This window comes from Triticum dicoccoides, chromosome 3A (assembly GCF_002162155.2).
Source record: "Triticum dicoccoides isolate Atlit2015 ecotype Zavitan chromosome 3A, WEW_v2.0, whole genome shotgun sequence".
NCBI lineage: Eukaryota > Viridiplantae > Streptophyta > Magnoliopsida > Poales > Poaceae > Triticum > Triticum dicoccoides.
The window spans coordinates 33698246-33719986 of NC_041384.1; positions in this window are offsets into that span (position 1 = coordinate 33698246).

The following is a 21741-nucleotide window of genomic DNA, read 5'->3' on the forward strand; positions in this document are numbered from 1 at the left end:
ATGCTTTGCCTGATCATCCTCTTAAGAAAAATGAAATACTTGATATCTTTTATAATGGACTAACCGATGCTTCCAGAGATTACCTGGATAGTCGTGCTGGTTCTGTTTTTAGGGAAAGAACACCGGATGAAGCTGAAATTATATTGAATAATATGTTGACAAATGAAAATAATTGGGCACTTCCCGAGCCAGCTCCCACTCCAATTACTGAGCCTATTCCTAAACCAACTCCGAAGAAGAGAGGTGTTCTATTTCTCAGTCCTTAAGATATGCAAGAGGCAAAGAAATCTATGAAAGAAAAAGGTATTAAAGCTGAAGATGTTAAGAATTTACCTCCTATTGAAGAAATACATGGTCTTAATATACCGCCTGTTGAAGAAACATATGATCTTGATCCATTACCTATTGAAGAACCTCCTGGTCTTGATAACCCGACACAGGTAGTAAAGGTAAATTCTCTCTATAGATGTGATAGAGCTGAAATCCCTCCTGCTAAAATTGCTAGCCAATGCTTGGATGAGTTTGATAACTTTATGGTTGAGCAAGAAGATTTCAATGCTTATTTTGGTAGACAATTAAAACAAAATGCTTATATGATTAAACACTTGGGTGATTATATGGCTAATGTTAGAGGTGAACTTAAACTTGTTAGCAAACATGCTTCTATGGTTACCACTCAAGTAGAACAAGTACTTAAAGCTCAAAATGATTTGCTCAATGAAATGAATAGTAAGAAAAATGATTATGCTGTTAGAATGTCTACTAGAACTGGTAGAATGACTCAGGAACCTTTGTATCCTGAAGGCCACCCTAAGAGAAGTGAGCAAGATTCTCAGAGAAATAATATTGATGCACCTAGTTCTTCTAAAAGGAAGAAAAAGAAAAATGATAGGACTTTGCAAACTTCTAGTGAACCTATTGCTGAACCACCTGAGAATCCAAATGATATCTCTATGTCTGATGCTGAAACACAATCTGGTAATGAACATGAACCTAGTGAAAATGTTAATGATAATGTTCATGATGATGCTCAACCTAGTAATGATAATGATGTAGAAATTGAACCTGCTGTTGATCTTAATAACCCACAATCAAAGAATCAGCGTTATGACAAGAGAGACTTTGTTGCTAGGAAACATGGTAAAGAAAGGGAGCCATGGGTTTAGAAATCCATGCCTTTTCCTTCCAAACATCCAAGAAAAAGGGTGATGGGGATTTTGAGCGCTTTGCTGAAATGATTAGACCTATCTTTTTGCGTATGCGATTAACTGATATGCTCAAAATGAATCCTTATGCTAAATATATGAAAGATATTGTCACTAATAAAAGAAAGATACCGGAAGCTGAAATTTCCACCTTGCTTGCTAATTATACTTTTAAGGGTGGAATACCAAAGAAACTTGGAGATCCAGGAGTACCTACTATACCATGCTCCATTAAAAGAAATTATGTTAAAACTGCTTTATGTGATCTTGGAGGCGGTGTTAGTGTTATGCCTCTCTCTTTATATCGTAGACTTGATTTGAATAAGTTGACACCTACTGAAATATCTTTGCAAATGGATGATAAATCAACTGTTATACCTGTCGGTATTTGTGAGGATGTGCCTGTTGTGGTTGCAAACGTTACTATTTCAACGGACTTTGTTATTCTTGATATTCCCGAGGACGATAGTATGTCTATTATTCTTGGAAGACCCTTTTTGAATACTGCAAGTGCTGTTATTCATTGCAACAAAGGCAATGTCACTTTTCATGTTAATGGTAATGAGCATACGGTACACTTTCCGAGGAAACAACCTCAAGTTCATAGTATCAACTCTATTGGAAAATTTCCATCGATTATATTTGGAGGTTTTGAATTTCCTCTTCCTACTGTCAAGAAGAAATATGATATTCTTATTATAGGGGATGTGCATATCCCCGTTTTAGGTAACATAGCGTTATTCGAAATTTCTCCGGTCCCATGTTATTCGGAATGAGTTTGTTAACAAGACTTGATCAACCTTGTTAGTGGATTCCTTTTGATGAGCATGAGATGGATGAAACTAGAAGGCACAACCTTCTGTACCCTCTTTCTATTTTCTGCTATTTAGTTGAAATAAAGTAAAAATAGTATTTTTCTGTCTGTTTTCTGATTTATCCGTGCAATAAAAAAATACCCCGAAAATAAAAGTTCTCCAAATGCCCTGAAAATGAAATATGATTTTTTCTAGAATATTTGAGGATTTATGGAACTGAGAACACATCAGGGGGGTGAACCACCTGGCCACGAGGGTGGAGGGCGCGCCCTACCCCCCCTCCCCAGGGCGTGCCCCCCTGCCTCGTGGGCCCACGGTGGCCCCCTCCACTTATTCCTGCACCCATACAGTTCTTCTTCCTCCCACAAACACGAATATATCGCTTAAGCATGAGTTCTAGCTCACTTTGCTGTGATTTTCGATCTCCTTGCTCAGAGCACCTCTCACAAAACTGCTTGGGCAGATTGATCCTTGGTATGTGACTCCTCCATTGGTCCAATTAGTTTTTGTTCTAGTGCTTTATTCATTGCAAATTTGTGCTGCATAGGTGACCATGTTCTTGAGCTTGCATGTCAAATTTATATGGTTCCAAGTAGTTCTAATGCTTGATATAGGCTCTAGGCACTTGTAGGAGTAGTTGCTATCAATTTTGTTGAGTTTGATTCACTTCTGTTTGAAGTTACTAAAATTTTCAGAATCTTTCAGAAATTGATGAAGAGACTTTTGAGGGGCTCATCGAGCCGAAGCTCGAAGGAAAAGCAAAATGAAGAAGCACAGAGGGCCCAATTTAATTTGCCTCGTAGCGCGGAGGTCCGGCCGTGTGAATGGCCTTCCGATGACTTCTTGATACAAGCCGGGATTTATGAGGATTTATATTCATTGGCTGAGAATGCTGGCCTCACCGACTTCCTCCGCGACCAACGTCATCAGTATCTCTTACTCACTAATACTTTTGTACAAAACTTCTACTATTTTCCTAAGGAATCACCTCCTTCAGTAGAGTTTCATTTATATGATGTTGTTAAGAAGATGCCATTGGCTGAATTTTGCAAGGTTTGCAAAATACCCTTTGAGGGTACCTTAGATGAACCACACCGTAAAGATGTGGAAGAATTTATTGACATCATTACTATGGGATAAACTAGGAAGGTTTCTGATGGAAGAATCACTAGCATACATTTTCCTGTTTTACACTACTTTGCCATATTTGCTAGTTGTTGCTTGATTGGTCGTGGAAACTGTGGAAACCTTAGTGTTCCTGATATTATCATTTTGTTCCATGGTTTATTCCGTGATAACACTATTAGTATGGGCGGAATTATTGCTAAATGGTTAAGTCTGAACCGTACTAAGGGCCCCATCTTTGGAGGTATTTATGATTCACGCCTAGCTGCACATTTTAACATACCTATTAGGCTCTATGAGAAAGAAGAAAAATTGCTGCCCAACGCTTATTTAGATTATAAGAGTATGCTAGTGCATGACTTTATTGTTAAGGGCAGGGAAGGGGAGCTTAAATAAAAATTAATTTTTAATAAACATCACCCTGAGACTATTACTTTGCCTGCTCCTTCTTTGTTTAATTTGTCTGAAGGTCCGTATCTTCGTTCCGTGGGCGGCCGTTCAAGCCTACCGGAACCCTGCACCAGCCCCGAAGCCGGAACCACAATTTGAGCCTGCACGACAATCTGATTACTTTTGGGATCCAGAGATGGCTGACAGCTAGTGGCAGTCAGAGTCCTCTTCGTCGCAGTACGACCCCAGCTACACCTACGGGTATCCGCCAGGCCATCCCTGGCAATGAACAAACGTAGGCCAAAAGCCTAAGCTTGGGGGAGTACGTATTTCCCACCGACATTACATTTATGTTTACACACACTAATTGCTAGATGTGGATGCTCATACTTTTTCACTGTAATATCCATGCTATTTTATTTTCTTTTTCCTGCTTTCTTCTTGTGTGTTTGTTAAACCTTGAGAAAAAAACAAAAAAAATTAGTAGTAGCTTCTAGATAGTTTACTTTCTTGCTGTAGTAGTAGTAATTAAAAAGAAAATCCAAAAATATTTCCCGTTCTTCTTTTTCTTGTTGGGAGCTTTCCCGTGTAAATAGTTTCATTTCTTTTCTTTTCTTTGGGGGTCGATAGGAGAAGACCATAATTAAATTGTTGAAGTAGCTCCTCTATGCTTTATTGTTGATTTAACCAAGAGCCTATATTGCCTTGTCTTCTCCTGTTTATTGAATGCTCGCCGATTCCAGCTTAGTCCAATGCACGTGCACTCTTTTTATTATTCACTTCGTTCGGTCGTGCAAGTGAAAGGCAATTATGATGAAATATGATGCATTGACTGAGATGAGAAAAGCTGGTATGAACTCGACCTCTCTTGTTTTTGTAAATATGATGAGTTCATCGTTCCCGATTCAGCTTATTATGAATAAACATGTTTGTAATGACAATTAGAGATTATAGTTGCTCGTGCCATGCTTGATTAGCTATGAGTTATAATTGTTTACCTTGCGTGCCAACATGCTATTAAAATGCTTGTGATGTGGTATAGTGGGATGGTATCCTCCTTTGAATGATTTAAGTGACTTGACTTGGCACATGTTCACACATGTAGTTGAAACAAATCAACATAGCCTTCACGATATTTATGTTCATGGTGGATTATATGATACTCATGCTTGCATCCAATGTTTATTAATTTTAATGCATGTTCATGACTATTGTCGCTCTCTAGTTGGTCGCTTCCCAGTCTTTTGCTAGCCTTCACGTGTACTAAGCGGGAATACTGCTTGTGCATCTAATCCCTTAAACCCCAAAGTTATTCCATATGAGTCCACTATACCTTACCATATACGGTATCTACATGCCGTTCCAAGTAAATTTGTATGTGCCAAACTCTAAACCTTCAAATAAACATTCTATTTTGTATGCTCGAATAGCTCATGTATCAACTAGGTCTGCCCTTATCTTTCATGTTAGGCGGGTTATTCTCAAGACGAGTGTGAAGGAAATATGCCCTAGAGGCAATAATAAAGTTATTATTTATTTCCTTATATCATGATAAATGTTTATTATTCATACTAGAATTGTATTAACCGGAAACATAATACATGTGTGAATACATAGACAAACAGAGTGTCACTAGTATGCCTCTACTTGACTAGCTCGTTAATCAAAGATGGTTATGTTTCCTAACCATGAACAAAGAGTTTTTATTTGATTAACGGGATCACATCATTAGGTGAATGATCTGATTGACATGACCCATTCCATTAGCTTAGCATCCGATCGTTTAGTATGTTGCTATTGCTTTCTTCATGACTTATACATGTTCCTATGACTATGAGATTATGCAACTCCCGTTTACCAGAGGAACACTTTGTGTGCTACCAAACGTCACAACGTAACTGGGTGATTATAAAGGTGCTCTACATGTGTCTCCAAAGGTACATGTTGGGTTTGCGTATTTCGAGATTAGGATTTGTCACTCCGATTCTCGGAGAGGTATCTCTGGGCCCTCTCGGTAATACACATCATTTAAGCCTTGCAAGCATTGCAACTAATGAGTTAGTTGCGGGATGATGTATTACGGAACGAGTAAAGAGACTTGACGGTAACGAGATTGAACTAGGTATTGGATACCGACAACCGAATATCGGGCAAGTAACATACCGATGACAAAGGGAACAACGTATGTTGTTATGCGGTCTGACCAATAAAGATCTTCGTAGAATATGTAGGAACCAATATGAGCATCCAGGTTCCGCTATTGGTTATTGAACGGAGACGTGTCTCGGTCATGTCTACATTGTTCTCGAACCGTAGGGTCCGCATGCTTAACGTTTCGATGACAGTTTCATTATGAGTTTATGTATTTTGATGTACCGAAGGTTGTTCGGAGTCCCAGATGTGATCATGGACATGATGAGGAGTCTTGAAATGCTCGAGACATAAAGATCGATATATTGGACGACTATATTCGGACACCGGAAGTGTTCCGGGTGATATCGGAGAAAACCGGAGTGCCGGAGGGGTTACCGGAACCCCCCGGGGAAGTATTGGGCCTTAGTGGGCCTGAGGGGAGAGAGAGGGCAGCAGCCCAGGAGGTGGCGCCCCCCCCATGAGGAGTCCGAATTGGACTAGGGGGGGCGGCCCCTCTTTCCCTCTCCCTCTCCCTCTCTTTCCTTCCCCCTCTCTCTTCCTAGTTGGACTAGGAAAGGGGAGTCCTACTCCCACTAGGAGGAGGACTCCCCCCCTCCTTGGCGCGCCCCATAGGGCCGGCCGGCCTCCCCCCTTGCTCCTTTATATACGGGGGCAGGGGGGCACCCTAGAACACACAAGTTGATCTTCGTGATCGTTCCTTAGCCGTGTGCGGTGCCCCCCTCCACCATATTCCACCTCGGTCATATTGTAGCGGTGCTTAGGCGAAGCCCTGCGACGGTTGAACATCAAGATCGTCATCACGCTGTCATGCTGACGGAACTCCTCCCCGAAGCTTTGCTGGATCGGAGCCCGGGGAGCGTCATCGAGCTGAACGTGTGCCAAGAACTCGGAGGTGCCGGAGTAACGGTGCTTGGATCGGTCGGATCGGGAAGACGTACGACTACTTCCTCTACGTTGTGTCAATGCTTCCGCTTCGGTCTACGAGGGTACGTAGACAACACTCTCCCCTCTCGTTGCTATGCATCACCATGATCTTGCGTGTGCGTAGGAATTTTTTTGAAATTACTACGTTCCCCAACAGAGTGGACTCCGCTCCTCATTCACGAGAAAATGGCTGGTCACCGGGATGCCCAGTCCCATGCTTTATGCAAACTAAATCAAAATAATTGCAAACAAAACTCCCCCTGGGACTATTGCTACTTGGAGACACTCGTTGTTTCGAGCAAGTCATGGATTGATGCTTGTTGGTGGAGGGGGATTATAAACTTTACCATTCTGTTTGGGAACCGCCTATAATGTGTGTAGCATGGAAGATATCGCCATCTCTTAGTTGTTATGTTGACAATGAAAGTATACCGCTCAAAATATTATTTATCTCTATTTCAGAACCGAGCTCTGGCACCTCTACAAATCCCTGCTTCCCTCTGTGAAGGGCCTATCTATTTACTTTTATGTTGAGTCATCACCCTCTTATTAAAAAGCACTAGCTAGAAAGCACAACTGTCATTTGCATTCATTACTATTAATTTATATTGGGTATGACTATGATTGGATCTCTTTTACCATGAATTACAATCTCTAGTCGGTCCTTGATCTTTAAAGGTGCTCTGGATTTATGTTTTGCGGTCTCAGAAAGGGCTAGTGAGATACCATCTTGTTATATCATATTATGATTGTTTTTGAGAAAGTGTTGTCATCCGAGATTTATTATTATGACTCGCTAGTTGATTATGCTATTGATATGAGTAAAAATGAGACCTGATAATTATTGCAAATGTGGTTAGTCATAATCTTTGCTAAAAACTTGAATGCTGGATTTACATATTTACAACAACAAGAGCAAACAGAGTTTCTAAAAGTTTTTCTTTATCACTTTTAGTTTGTCAACTGAATTGCTTGAGGACAAGCAAAGGTTTAAGCTTGGGGGAGTTGATACGTCTCCGTCGTATCTACTTTTCCAAACACTTTTGCCCTTGTTTTGGACTCTAACTTGCATGATTTGAATGAAACTAACCCGGACTGACGCTGTTTTCAGCAGACTTTCCATGGTGTTATTTATGTGCAGAAACAAAACTTCTCAGAATGACCTGAAACTCCATGGAACAACTTTTCCGAAATAATAAAAAATCCTCGCCAAAGATGAAGACCAGGGGGCCCACCCCCTATCCACGAGGGTGTGCCCCCCCTAGGGCGCGCCCCCCTACCTCGTGGGCCCCCTGGAGCTCCTCCGACGCCAACTGCAACTCTATATATTTGCTTTCGGGGAGAAACATATCAAGGTGAAGAAATCATTGCGTTTTATGATACGGAGTCATCGCCAAGCCCTAAAACCTCTCGGGAGGGCTGATCTGGAGTCCGTTCGGGGCTCCGGAGAGGGGGATTCGTCGCCGTCGTCATCATCAACCATCCTCCATCACCAATTTCATGATGCTCACCGCCGTGCGTGAGTAATTCCATCGTAGTCTTGTTGGACGGTGATGAGTTGGATGAGATCTATCATGTAATCGAGTTAGTTTTGTTAGGGTTTGATCCCTAGTATCCACTATGTTCTGAGATTGATGTTGCTATGACTTTGCTATGCTTAATGCTTGTCACTAGGACCCGAGTGCCATGATTTCAGATCTGAACCTATTATGTTTTCATGAATATATGTGTGTTCTTGATCCTATCTTGCAAGTCTATAGTCACCTACTATGTGTTATGATCTGGCAACCCCGTAGTGATAATAATCGGGACCACTCCCGGTGATGACTGTCGGGGATATACCCCGCGGTATGACCCGGCCGGAAGTATGACCCGGCTGGGCTTGGCGCTTCACCGATGACCCGCCAGAGGACTGGCGACTCACGGGTCTGGCGGCTCATTGGTCAGACGACTCACGAGCCCAACGACTCACTGATGGCCCTAACGGCGGGTCAGATAGAAGACTAGGCCCAAGGCCCAGAAGGCCAGCTCATGTTATGGTGGGTCGGTTTACGAGGAAAGGCATAATGAGTTTTTCCTTAAGGGGGCAGACTAGGATTCCACTTGTAATAGACTAGTCCTAATCCTAATAGGACTCCACATGTAACCCGCCTTTCAACTTATATAAGGAGGGGCAGGGCTCCCCAAAGAGGGACAAGCAACAATAAACAATCTCGAGGGCTAGACACAAAGAGCCGGCTTACCGGCGACTCCCTCATGATCATAATGAGACCTAGCCACAAACAGCATGTAGGGTTATTACCGGATGATGTTTCCCGGGGCCCGAAGCTGTCTAAATTCTTGTCTTGTGTTGCATCTCTCGATTCTGCTCAACCCCTCTCAAGCTACCACATAGATGCGTTGGCCTCGCGACTAAGTCCTGACACTAAGGACATCTGCCGTGACAAATCCACGACAGTTGGTGCCCACCGTGTGGCCTGCGCACGGTGATGTTGAGTTCTTGGAGGGATCTCTTCCAGAAATCAAGAAGCTCGTGATTCACCAGATGAAGAAAAGCCAGAGAACAAATTGTATAGGATAATCCGGCATGAAACAGCATTACGGCAGGGTCAAAAAGTTCGTCGTTTAAGATCAGAATCATGATTCCGGAGCTGCCATATTCAAAATTGGAGATGAGAATTAGGGATGTGCGCCGTACGCCGCTACGAAGTCGCCAACGTTGATTTGACGCCTCCACTGTCCGAGTACAGGTTTTGGAAAAATTGCTAAGCCATGTCAAAGAGGAAACAGTACAAGGATCGTAATCAAGGGTAAAGCAGCACGCATGGGGAGTCATCACATCAGTTGTTTTACATGGACTAAAATCGAGTATTTAAGGGAGGAATCCAGTGCTAAAGCATCCAACGCCCTAGTGCTACTACATGGCCAGCACGGAGATCGAGAATTGATTGCTACTCCATGGTATATCCAGATGGGCACATACGTGGGACAAAACGACAAGAGGAGGACTCGGTCAACCTCATCATTGCCGTTCGCAACTTGGACTCAAACAGGTGTGGTGCGTTAAAAAAAAAGAAGAAAAAGGGGGCCACGACTAGAAGGGGGAGGTAGATGTGGGTCAACCAGATTGACCATGACCCGGATTATACTGCCGTATCCACTCAACCGCGCCAGGAACCGCCCCGCGAGTCGCCGGCTCGCAAGCTCGGGTCGCCCGCGTGCTCCTTCCATGACCCGCGCGTCGCCTCGCACCGCGCCCGGTCGCCGTCAAGCCGCCTCCCGCTCGGACTCCCCTCCTCAGTCTTGGCCTCAAGTCGCTAAACCGCTGTCTCTTCGAGTCGCCGTCGGGCCTCGGCATCTGACCGCATTGCGACCCTCGCTTCCGCGTTAAGCCGCTTCGCCTCGTGCTCAAGCCACGGGGCTCCATCTCCACTACTCTGGGCCACCCGCGCTGGCTATCCGCCGCCTCCGTGCTAAAGACGCTCACCGGCTCGCCGCCCATGCCGACCGCTTCGCTGAACCACTGCGGTCCTTCGTCGAGTCGCCGGCGTGCTTCGTTTCAGACATGGCCAAGTCAAACCGCTCTGGCCTTCGTCCCAGCCCGCGAGCAGCCACCGTCCAGGGGCCGCAGTCTGCCAATGTCGCCGCAACAGGCTCATCCTCCGCTCCCGCCACTAGACCACCTGTTGATTCTGTTACTCCATCATTCAAAGAAGGATCTGAGAAAACTGTGCATCAACCGGCGTTTAAACAATCATTGTTATTGCAAAGCGTACAGTCGCTGATGCCGACACGGATGTAGAGCAGTTTACTAGTACTCCATAATACTAGCTGAAGGCTAGTCCACGTGAAATCCCAAGCACCAATAGTATTTGCACAAGGAGCGAGGGCCGATTGATTTTGAGCACATGCACCTAAAGAAAGAAAAAGAAAAGAAGATGGCATGGTGCACCTAAAGATTCAATTACCTTCGGTCTTCAATTGCTATCTGCAGCCACGTTTCCAAGCGGCGGAGCCACCGTCCGCCCTGTCGTCGGGTCAATAGCCGTGTCTAGAGCCGCTTTATCGACCCGCTGCAATAAACGGCCGGCCTCGCCCTCGACAAAGTCGCTCAATGCCGAATCCGCCGACCTTGCTGAGCCGCCCGTCACCACAATCTCCTCTGGCTATTGAGCCGCCGCGCTGCGTTGAGCCGTCGGAGCCATGTTGAACCGCCCCTGCCGTGTTGAGCCGGGGGGTCATATTGAGTCGATGGGATGAGTAACCAATCAGCATTTGCGAAGGCAGGAGAGAGTAGCTAAATGCCTATTGCAAGTACTGGAAGTTGATTCGTGGAATGGATCATCCGTCTCCAGACAATCAAGTGATATCTATCTGTTTAAAGTTTATTAGCGTACATTGTTTTCTGTCAAAGAACAAGTTTATCTTTGCCTTGGTCTGCAATATTGTTTATGCAGGGCAATTATTTATGACAAAAAGTGATATTATACCACGGGGATGTAGGCACGCCAATATCTTTTGGCACATGCGGTCGTCGTTACTCAACGGACTCCCGCACCGGCTTATAACGCCGTGGCCGTCTCTCATGACCGCGCCGGCTTACAACATCGTGGCCGTCTTTCGCGACCACGCCGGTTTACAAAAGGAGGACAACTTGCCCGTCCACACCGGTTTACAATGCCGCGGCCGGTTCATCTGTCTGTGCCGCCTCATATGTTGCGGTCGTATTTACCGTCCGTCTCCCGCGGCCTGGTCTACATCAACACACCGGGCTAAACCTGTCTGCATGAGTTGTTATTGAGTATGAGCACGTCACTGCTTGGGAAGCCCGATTTTCTTTCAACAAATTGGAGGCAAATTATCATGTATTATCAGCTGCCGTCTGCACTGGATGGCTCAATGGGCAGGCGCACAAGTCGCCGCCACTACAGTCTGGTTAAACTTCAAACGGCCAGTTGGAAGGAACCATTGGCCGAGTTGCTAACACGGCTCATACGGGATCATTTATAAAACCCGCCACAGTCACCTCAACCTTCTATGGATTCACATCGCGCTATCAACGCCAATGATATGCACCTTCTGCTATGGTCAAATATGGAGAATCTCAAGCCAACACCTCGAGTCGTCTTGAGACTCGGGGGCTACAATGGTATGACTTGGCAAAATTGGCCGGTTTCAATGCATTCAAGAACTCCGGGTCATTGGAGGGAAAAATAACCCAGACCCTGAGATTACTTCTCTATTGATGAAAATTTAAAGACCGTCAGAAAAATGTTCAGCTTAAAAAGAAGAATTCCGGATTAAAATCTGGTTCAAGGTAAATTTGTCTCTCACAAAGCTTTGAAACTCTCAATATCCAGATTAAGAATTTCCGGTTCAAAAATTTATCTCTCGCAAAATTTGAGTTCTCAGATAAAATTGAAGGGACCAAAGAAAGTCTGTTGCAAAGCACAACTCACATATAGGTACCCTGCTTCTATGGTCACTTGGGGGCTTCCTGTTCAAAAATAGGTCGTATTTGAACCAAAGAGAACATAGCTGTCGGTACCCTTTTGATTGGCACATTGCCAAATCCCACTAGGGGGCTTCTTGATCGTATCCGAATCATAGCTCAACCCCTTTGGGTCCGACGTGGATCGTATTCGAATCAGCGTCGTTAAACAACTCTCAAGGTCATTTGGGGGCTTCCTGTTCAAACATCAAACATAGGTCGTATTCGAACCAAAGAGAACATAGCTGTTGGTACCCTCTTGATCGGCAACGCCAAAGCCACTGGGGACTGTATGATCGTATTCGAATCTTAGCTCAACCCCTTTGGAACGGTTTTCTGATCGTATACGAATCAGAAGCCTTAAATTTTTTAAGTCTTTTTACGAGCAATTTTGGGTGTGACTTGAGACCTTTTTTGGATTATATCTCAAATGTATATAGGTGGTTTATGCTTAACCCGGCTTGACTTTTGACTATAAGTCGCCAGCTTATGACAATCATCATCTGTTTGGAAGTATTAGCTTCTAAAGATTGGGTTATCACCCTTACTGCATAGGTCATGTAAACCGGCAGTACAAATTCAATATCACAGTGGTTATATGTGAGATATCATGACCCGCCCTGGCTTTGACGCTAAGTCGCCCAGGCATATGTTGTTAAAACTCTCTGCGGGATTTGCAGAAATATGACATATAAATGATTAAGTTCAAGCTCATTACCAAAGTTGATGCTTCAAAATGATTATCCGTTCTGGATTTTTCTCAAAGGCTATAAGTTGCCGTGTCATAAAAATTCCGGCTTACAATGGAGGCATATTAAATCGCCATCGGCCAAGAACCGCCGGGTATTTAAGCTCCGGATTTACTTGTCAACAGATAAGGTATTCAAACCCGCTTTGGCGCAATGGCTATTATTTTCTCAATGGATATGGTTTATTCTACAATGGAAGGAATAGTCCCGAGTCGCTGCAGGCTTACGACCCGGCACTTGGGGGCTACATTATTCAAATTGAGATTACATTGAATATGCAAGTCCCATGTCACTGCCAGCATGCACCATGGCACTTGGGGGCTAATGTAAAGTCATTTTTTGATCAACTTATTGAAAATCCGACTCATTCCATTGTAATGAGCCGACCCTTGGGGCCTACCGATTGCTCCTGTCAACAATTCAAGGTACACAAAGTCTTAATCCATTATATTGAAGAATCCACCGCTCAGTTGGTAAAGCACAAAGCTCTTAACTTTGTAGACGTGGGTTCAAGCCCCATGATGGGAGTTAAATCATATGTTGTTATTTTCAATGAAGTTTATATAAAGTCCCAGCTCAGTATTATCTTACCGAGCCGGCCCTTGGAGGCTACATGTTGTTGTTCTAATCTACATGATCATATTTATAAAGTCCCTGCTCATTATTGCATAATTACCTGGCCCTTAGGGGCTACACTGGTTGAAGTTTTTATAAGCATAAAGCAATTACAAGTCCTAGATTGTTGCAAGCATGACAACCCGGCACTTGGGGGCTACATTTGTGGAATATTCAGTTTATGACTAATGATTGAGATGAACAAACCGGATTTCTTCAAAGGTTGCAACACTTATATTGGAGCAAGTCTTAAGCTATCACTATGTTCTCCTCTTAAGACTTGGGGGCTACAGGTATTATGCATATAAAGGAGGAACATCTTCAAATTATCAGTTTTGAGCAAATCAGGAAGATCAATTACATGACCCGGTGTCAACAACAATTATGACCCGACATCGTCTGTTTTATAACCTGACAATTTTGGTAATGATAAACCGGCAAGTTTTACATCTTCAAGCCGGCTGAATATCAGATGAGTATTTGAAGACCAATATTTTTTAAGCTGGCGCTTTGGAAGCCGACTCATGTGGATTATTCTTCACAATATTTTTCTATGAGAAACCAACATCAGCAAATTGAGTATGAAGCTGGCTTATTGACCCGGATTTTCTAGATGAAGGAAATGACAATTGGACTTAAGGATAATCAGGTCCCGACTCAGGAAAATATTTAACCCGGAGCATAACCTGTCAAATTTGTTCTTGAGTTATTTTGCAGGATCAGTTTAACATGGATAAATCCAAATTAAACTGGGGGCTAATGTCGGGGATATACCCCGCGGTATGACCCGACCGGAAGTATGACCCGGCCGGGCTTGGCGCTTCAACTCGCCGGAGGACTGGCGACTCACGGGTCTGGCAGCTCACTGGTCAGACGACTCACGAGCCCGACGACTCACGGATGGCCTTAACGGCGGGTCAGATAGAAGACTAGGCCCAAGGCCCAGAAGGCCGGCTCATGTTATGGTGGGTCGGTTTACGAGGAAAGGCATAATGAGTTTTCCCTTAAGGGGGCAGACTAGGATTCCACTTGTAATAGACTAGTCCTAATCCTAATAGGACTCCACATGGAACCCGCCCTTCAACTTATATAAGGAGGGGCAGGGCTCCCGAAAGAGGGGGAAGCAAGAAACAATCTCTAGGGCTAGATACAAAGAGCCGGCTTACCGGCGACTCTCTGATGATCATAATGATACCTAGCCACAAACAACATGTAGGGTTATTACCTGATGATGTTTCCCGGGGCCCGAAGCTGTCTAAATTCTTGTCTTGTGTTGCGTCTCTCGATTCCGCTCAACCCCTCTCAAGCTACCACATAGATGCGTGGGACTCGCGATTAAGTCCTGACACTAAGGACATCTGCCGTGACAAATCCACAACAATGACCATAGTTTGAGGAGTTCATGTATTCACTATGTGCTAATGCTTTGTTCTGATTCTCTATTAAAAGGAGGCCTTAATATCCCTTAGTTTCCATTAGGACCCCACTGCCACGGGAGGGTAGGACAAAAAATGCCATGCAAGTTCTTTTCCATAAGCACGTATGACTATATTCGGAATACATGCCAACATTACATTGATGAATTGGAGCTAGTTCTGTGTCACCCTATGTTATGACTGTTACATGATGAATCGCATCCGACATAATTATCCATCACCGATCCAATGCCTACGAGTTTTTCCTATATTGTTCTTCCCTTATTTACTTTCCCGTTGCTACTGTTACAATCACTACAAAACACCAAAAATATTACTTTTGCTTCCATTATTTTTGTTACCGTTACCACTGCTATCATATTACTTTGCTACTAAATACTTTGCTACAGATATTAAGTTATCCAGGTGTGGTTGAATTGACAACTCAACTGCTAATACTTGAGAATATTCTTTGGCTCCCCTTATGTCGAATCAACAAATTTGGGTTGAATACTCTACCCTCGAAAACTGTTGCGATCCCCTATACTTGTGGGTTATCAATAAGTTCATGGGCGGAACCCGCAAGTTGATCACCAAAACATACATCAAGTGAATCACGTGATATCCCATTGTCACCACAGATACGCACGGCAAGACATACATCAAGTGTTCTCAAATCATTAAAGACTCAATCCGATAAGATTACTTCAAAGGGAAAACTCAATCCATTACAAGAAAGTAGAGGGGGAGAAGAAACATAAGATCCAACTATAATAGCTAAGCTCACGATACATCAAGATCGTGCCAAATCAAGAACACGAGAGAGAGAGAGATCAAACACATAGCTACTGGTACATACTCTCAGCCCCGAGGGTGAACTACTCCCTCCTCGTCATGGAGAACACCGGGATGATGAAGATGGCCACCGGTGAGGGTTCCCCCCCTCCGGCAGGGTGCCGGAACAGGGTCTCGATTGGGTTTTGGTGGCTACAAAGGCTTGCGGCGGCGGAACTCCCGATCTATTCTGCTCCCCGATCATTTTAGGGTATATGGGTATATATAGGAGGAATAAGTACGTCAGGGGAGCCACGAGGGGCCCACGAGGGTGGAGGGCGTGCCCTGGGGGGGTGGGCGCGCCCCCCTACCTCATGGCTTCCTCGTTTCTTTCTTGACGTGGACTCCAAGTCTCCCGGGTTGCTTTCCTTCTAAAATTAACTTCTCCAGAAGGTTTCATTCCGTTTCGACTCCGTTTGATATTCCTTTCATTCGAAACACTGAAACAAGGGCAAAAACAGGAACTGACACTAGGCTTTGGGTCAATAGATTAGTCCCAAAAATAATATAAAATTGTTTAATAAAGCCCATAAGCATCCAAAACACATAATATAATAGCATGGAACAATCAAAAATTATAGATACGTTCGAGACATATCAGCATCCCCAAGCTTAATTCCTGCTCGTTCTCGAGTAGCTAAATGATAAAAACAGAATTTTTGATGTGGAATGCTACCTAACATATTTATCAATGTAATCTTCTTTATTGTGACAAGAATATTCATATCCATAAGATTCAAAACAAAAGTTTAATATTGACATGAAAATAATAATACTTCAAGCATACTAACAAAGTAATCATGTCTTCTCAAAATAACATGGCCAAATAAAGTTATCCCTACAAAATCATATAGTCTGGCTATGCTCTATCTTCACCACACAAAATATTTAAATCATGCACAACCCCGATGACAAGCCTAGCAATTGTTTCACACTTTTGATATTCTCAAACTTTTTCAATCTTCACGCAATACATGAGCGTGAGCCATGGACATAGCACTATAGGTGGAATAGAATGGTGGTTGTGGAGAAGACAAAAAGGAGAAGATAGTCTCACATCAACTAGGCGTATCAACGGGCTATGGAGATGCCCCTTAATAGATATCAATGTGAGTGAGTAGGGATTGCCATGCAACGGATGCACTAGAGCTATAAGTGTATGAAAGCTCAACAAAAGAAACTAAGTGGGTGTGCATCCAACTCGCTTGCTCACGAAGACCTAGGGCATTTTGAGGAAGCCCATAATTGGAATATACAAGCCAAGTTCTATAATGTAAAATTCCCACTAGTATACGAAAGTGACAACATAGGAGACTCTCTATCACGAAGATCATGGTGCTACTTTAAATCACAAGTGTGGTTAAAGGATAGTAGCATTGCCCCTTCTCTCTTTTTCTCTCATTTTTTATTTTTTTATTTGGGCCTTTTCTCTTTTTTTATGGCCTCTTTTTTTCTTTTCTTTTTTATTTTGTCCGGAGTCTCATCCCGACTTGTGGGGAAATCATAGTCTCCATCATCCTTTCCTCACTTGAGACAATGCTCTAATAATGATGATCATCACACTTTTATTTACTTACAACTCAAGAATTACAACTCAATACTTAGAACAAGATATGACTCTATATGAATGCCTCCGGCAGTGTACCGGGATGTGCAATGAATCAAGAGTGACATATACGAAAGAATTATGAATGGTGGCTTTGCCACAAATACGATGTCAACTACATGATCATGCAAAGCAATATGACAATGATGAAGCGTGTCATAATAAACGGAACGGTGGAAAGTTGCATGGCAATATATCTCGGAATGGCTATGGAAATGCCATAATAGGTAGGTATGGTGGCTGTTTTGAGGAAGGTATATGGTGGGTGTATGATACCGGCGAAAGTTGCGCGGTATTAGAGAGGCTAGCAATGGTGGAAGGGTGAGAGTGCGTATAATCCATGGACTCAATATTAGTCATAAAGAAATCGTATAATTATTGCAAAAATCTACAAGATATCAAAGCAAAGTATTACGTGCATGCTCCTAGGGGGATAGATTGGTAGGAAAAGACCATCGCTCGTCTCCGACCGCCACTCATAAGGAAGGCAATCAATAAATAGATCATGCTCCGACTTCATCACATAACGGTTCACCATACGTGCATGCTACGGGAATCACAAACTTTAACACAAGTATTTCTCAAATTCACAACTACTCAACTAGCATGACTCTAATATCACCATCTTCATATCTCAAAACAATCATAAGGAATCAAACTTCTCATACACTACAAGAAATATGTCAACTTGTGACCACCACTATTGGTCACTGAAAGGTCACAAATTTCCATTTGCGACCTTTTTGTGACCAAAAACAGAAGGTCAAAAGCTGGCGGTCGTAAACTGACTATAGCGACCTTTCTTCTGGAATGGTCGAAGACGTTTATGACCAAAATACGTCTACTGTGGCGTTTTGGTCACTAGCAACCTCCCTAGGCCACGTAGGCATCCAGCGTGGCAATCTAACGTGGCACAAGATTCAGCCCGGTCCAATTGGGTGTTTTACATGGGCCGAGCCCATTAATTCAGCCTTTTTGTTCCCTAAGCTTCGTGCAGTGATTTTGGGCCTCAGCCTTTCTGCGGTCCATTTCTTTTTGGGTCTCATCTATTTTTCTTTTTGACCTCGGCCTTTTTTTGTCAATTTCCTTAATTTTCAGCCTTTCATGTGAATATTATTTGGTAAATGCCAAATACTACTAGGTTCCACTTCTCAGGTTCTAATTAATAATGGCCCAAGTTTCAACTTCCACAATTTGAAACAATTATGTCAATGAGAATAGTAAACTGATGAAAATTATCAAAGCACATGCCAATTAGCCAAAATACTACAAATACACTTCTCAGGTTGTCCTAGGTTAGAGCTCTTGTAATAGCATAATCTTTACATCGTTCATTTCACCAAGATACTATCATACTACAAATATACTTCTGACTTCTTCACTTCCAGCCTAGAGCTCTTGTAAATGTTTGTAGAGGCTGAACGAAGCAGCATGACCTTGTTGAGAAACAGATCATCATCATCATCCCAGGTTGGATCAGCTCAGCAGAGCATCCCCGGTCGTCACCATGACTTGAGAAGCAACATCTCAGGTTGATAACCAGATCCTGCAGCGAGCAGCAGCAGCTGATCCAGCATTCCTGCAATAGCAAAAGCAGATCCGATCAGCAACAGTACAACATATAGTATCGGCAACATTAACTACTCCAAATCAACAACAACTACATCATATCAGATCAACTACTACAGCAGATCAGACAGCAACTACAGAATATCCAGGAGTTAAAGATTTAGCATGTAGTGAACATGGAATCTTTCACATACACAACAACTCTAAAAATAGATCAACTACTACAGCAAATCAGATCAACTACTACAGCAGATCAGACAGCAACTACAGAATATCAGATCAACTACTACAGCAGATCAGACAGCAACTACAGAATATCCAGGAGTTAAAGATTTAGCATGTAGTGAACATGGAATCTTTCACATACATAACAACTCTAAAAATAGAAAATGCATGCAATTCTGAGGACCAACGGCACATAAACAACGACCTCCCCCATGAGCATCTCAGTATCACTTACATCATAGACTCCAAACAGAAAGCAACATGTACAACGGTGAGCATGTAAATCAGGACACACACCTGTACTGCTGTACAACATCTAGCCACCGTGGCAGAGGCCATGCTACATGTGTGCCTTCCTTGTGAGTGGGACTGCATCTATACAATTGTACAGTGGAAAAGGAATTAGAACTAAACAACAATTATTAGTATAACAGAAGGCAGAGACTGTACTATGCTCTGTGTAATTTTATCAGCAAAAGCTGAAGTTATAGAACAAAATTTAACAGTATAAACAGGTAGAGACCATGCAAGTTCATCAGTACAAGCTAGATATATAAACAACATTTAACTGTATAAACAAAAGGCAAAGACTGTACTGCACTAGCGTATCACTATAAACTGAATCTATAAACAAAATTTAATAGTACAAATGAAATGCAGACTGTACTGAGTGTAGTACTATTGTGATAATTTATTAGTATAAACTGAACTTTTGTTTAGTGATGCATCGTGTGCTTCTATGCTTGTTCTAGCCGAGGAGAACCTGTGTAATTGACTACTGGCGTGTACTAGCAAGTGAGCTATATACTAGCTACCTGGCATGATTATGTGCATCGTGTAATTGACTATTTGTGCTTCAGTGCCGCAGTGAGCAGTGAGCTATGTACAGACATGAACTCTAGTATCCGGCAGATCAGAATAGGAAGGACAGAACATGAACAAGCTCCATGACGTCATGTACTAAACCTACAACATTCTGATTGTCCCATTGCAAGCAAAAATTCCAATGGATTAAGCCACGTTTGTACTAAACCTACCATATATTCCCATCTAATTTATTCCAATGGATTATGCCACGTTAGTACTGAACCTACAATATTCTAATTACCTGCAACAAATCTGTAGCATACATGACATCAAAGGGATGCAAACTAGATAATTTAGTAGTCTTCTACAACACAGAACAGTAGGCACTCTAACTTGCAGCACCAAATCAGTAGCTAGATGATCACCAACAACACAAACCAGCTCGAACAAATCAACAGTCAGTCAGTCAGTTAGGTGTAAGCTGCCCATGTGTACAGAAACCAGAACATATGGATCAATATGCATTAGCAGCAACAGAAATTGACCCTAGCTAATCCGGTTGTAGCTCATCCATGGCAGGGAACCACATCACATGTCAGTCAAGGGAAATATTAGAATAGATGAGTAGTACAAGCTATCAATGATTTTCCACTTTAGAACAGGGCACATGCATCAATTTTTATAGTCAGGAACAAAGAAGATAATGATTTTCCACTTTAGTACAGTTATGGTTATCTCAAAGAATTTGTGCCTCATAAACATGCATGGAATTTCTATCTCAAAGAAGTATACATATTTATCTTGTTTAATTAGGCCAGCAGCACAAAACAACCATGCAAAAATGTCAGGGCAACAGAGTAGCAAGGTATCATGCATACCAACATAGTTAGACTACAGATATGTTAGACCAAAAGATGTGAGCGACGGTAGACTACACCAACACTAACTAGGTAACAGAATTACTTAAGACTGTAGCTCAGGAATTCGTTATCCACGCTAATATAAAATTCGCTCAAATGGAGCCTTGGAAATACCCTTTCCCAAGTAGTGAGATCCATATATCAGCCCTCAGTTCCAAAGCTTCATAAAGACCTACAAAAGAGGGATGATTCAGACAAGATTAGTTCAACAAAAATAATACAATAACATTCAGTAAATAATGATATAAACAAGAGTTTGTGCGTTCACTAGTCAGGAACTCAGGAACCAAACCAAATTTTAAGGTTGAAAAGGAGAGAGCGACGATAATAACAAAATGCATGACAAGCAAGCAGCGTCCGATAGTTCCTCGAAGCTGCAGATTTAGCAGACTAGAAAACACAAGAAATGTATGGTTGGTTTGCCTAATCAAACTAGTAGAATCCACTGTTGACACATGAAGCACGGAGCGGAGGCGTACGAGGCTAAACATAATGATAGAGCTACGGAACTTGCTATTACAACAAGATAATACACAGGTGCCTGGATGTATCCAAAGAATCGTGCAGGTCTTTAAAGTCTGCACATTCTAGTAAGAGAAGTGACAAAATTGATGGGAAAAGTGTATACTTTCAGGCCAAACTGATTGTTTCTATTTCGCTCACTGAATCGTAACTTCGCCTGAAATCATAACTTGCATATTCCCAGATACCAAGCATTGGAGCCTACCCCAGATTTGCATGCTCAACTGCCTAGAATATAGATGATGGGAAAATGTGGCAAGCAATCAATCCTATTTCTGCATTGAGATCCCAGACCGAATGCTGGGGTCACCGATTGATAGGCAAGAGAACGAATCATATGCAGAAGAAAACTTGAGCGACTGAAACCATATGCTG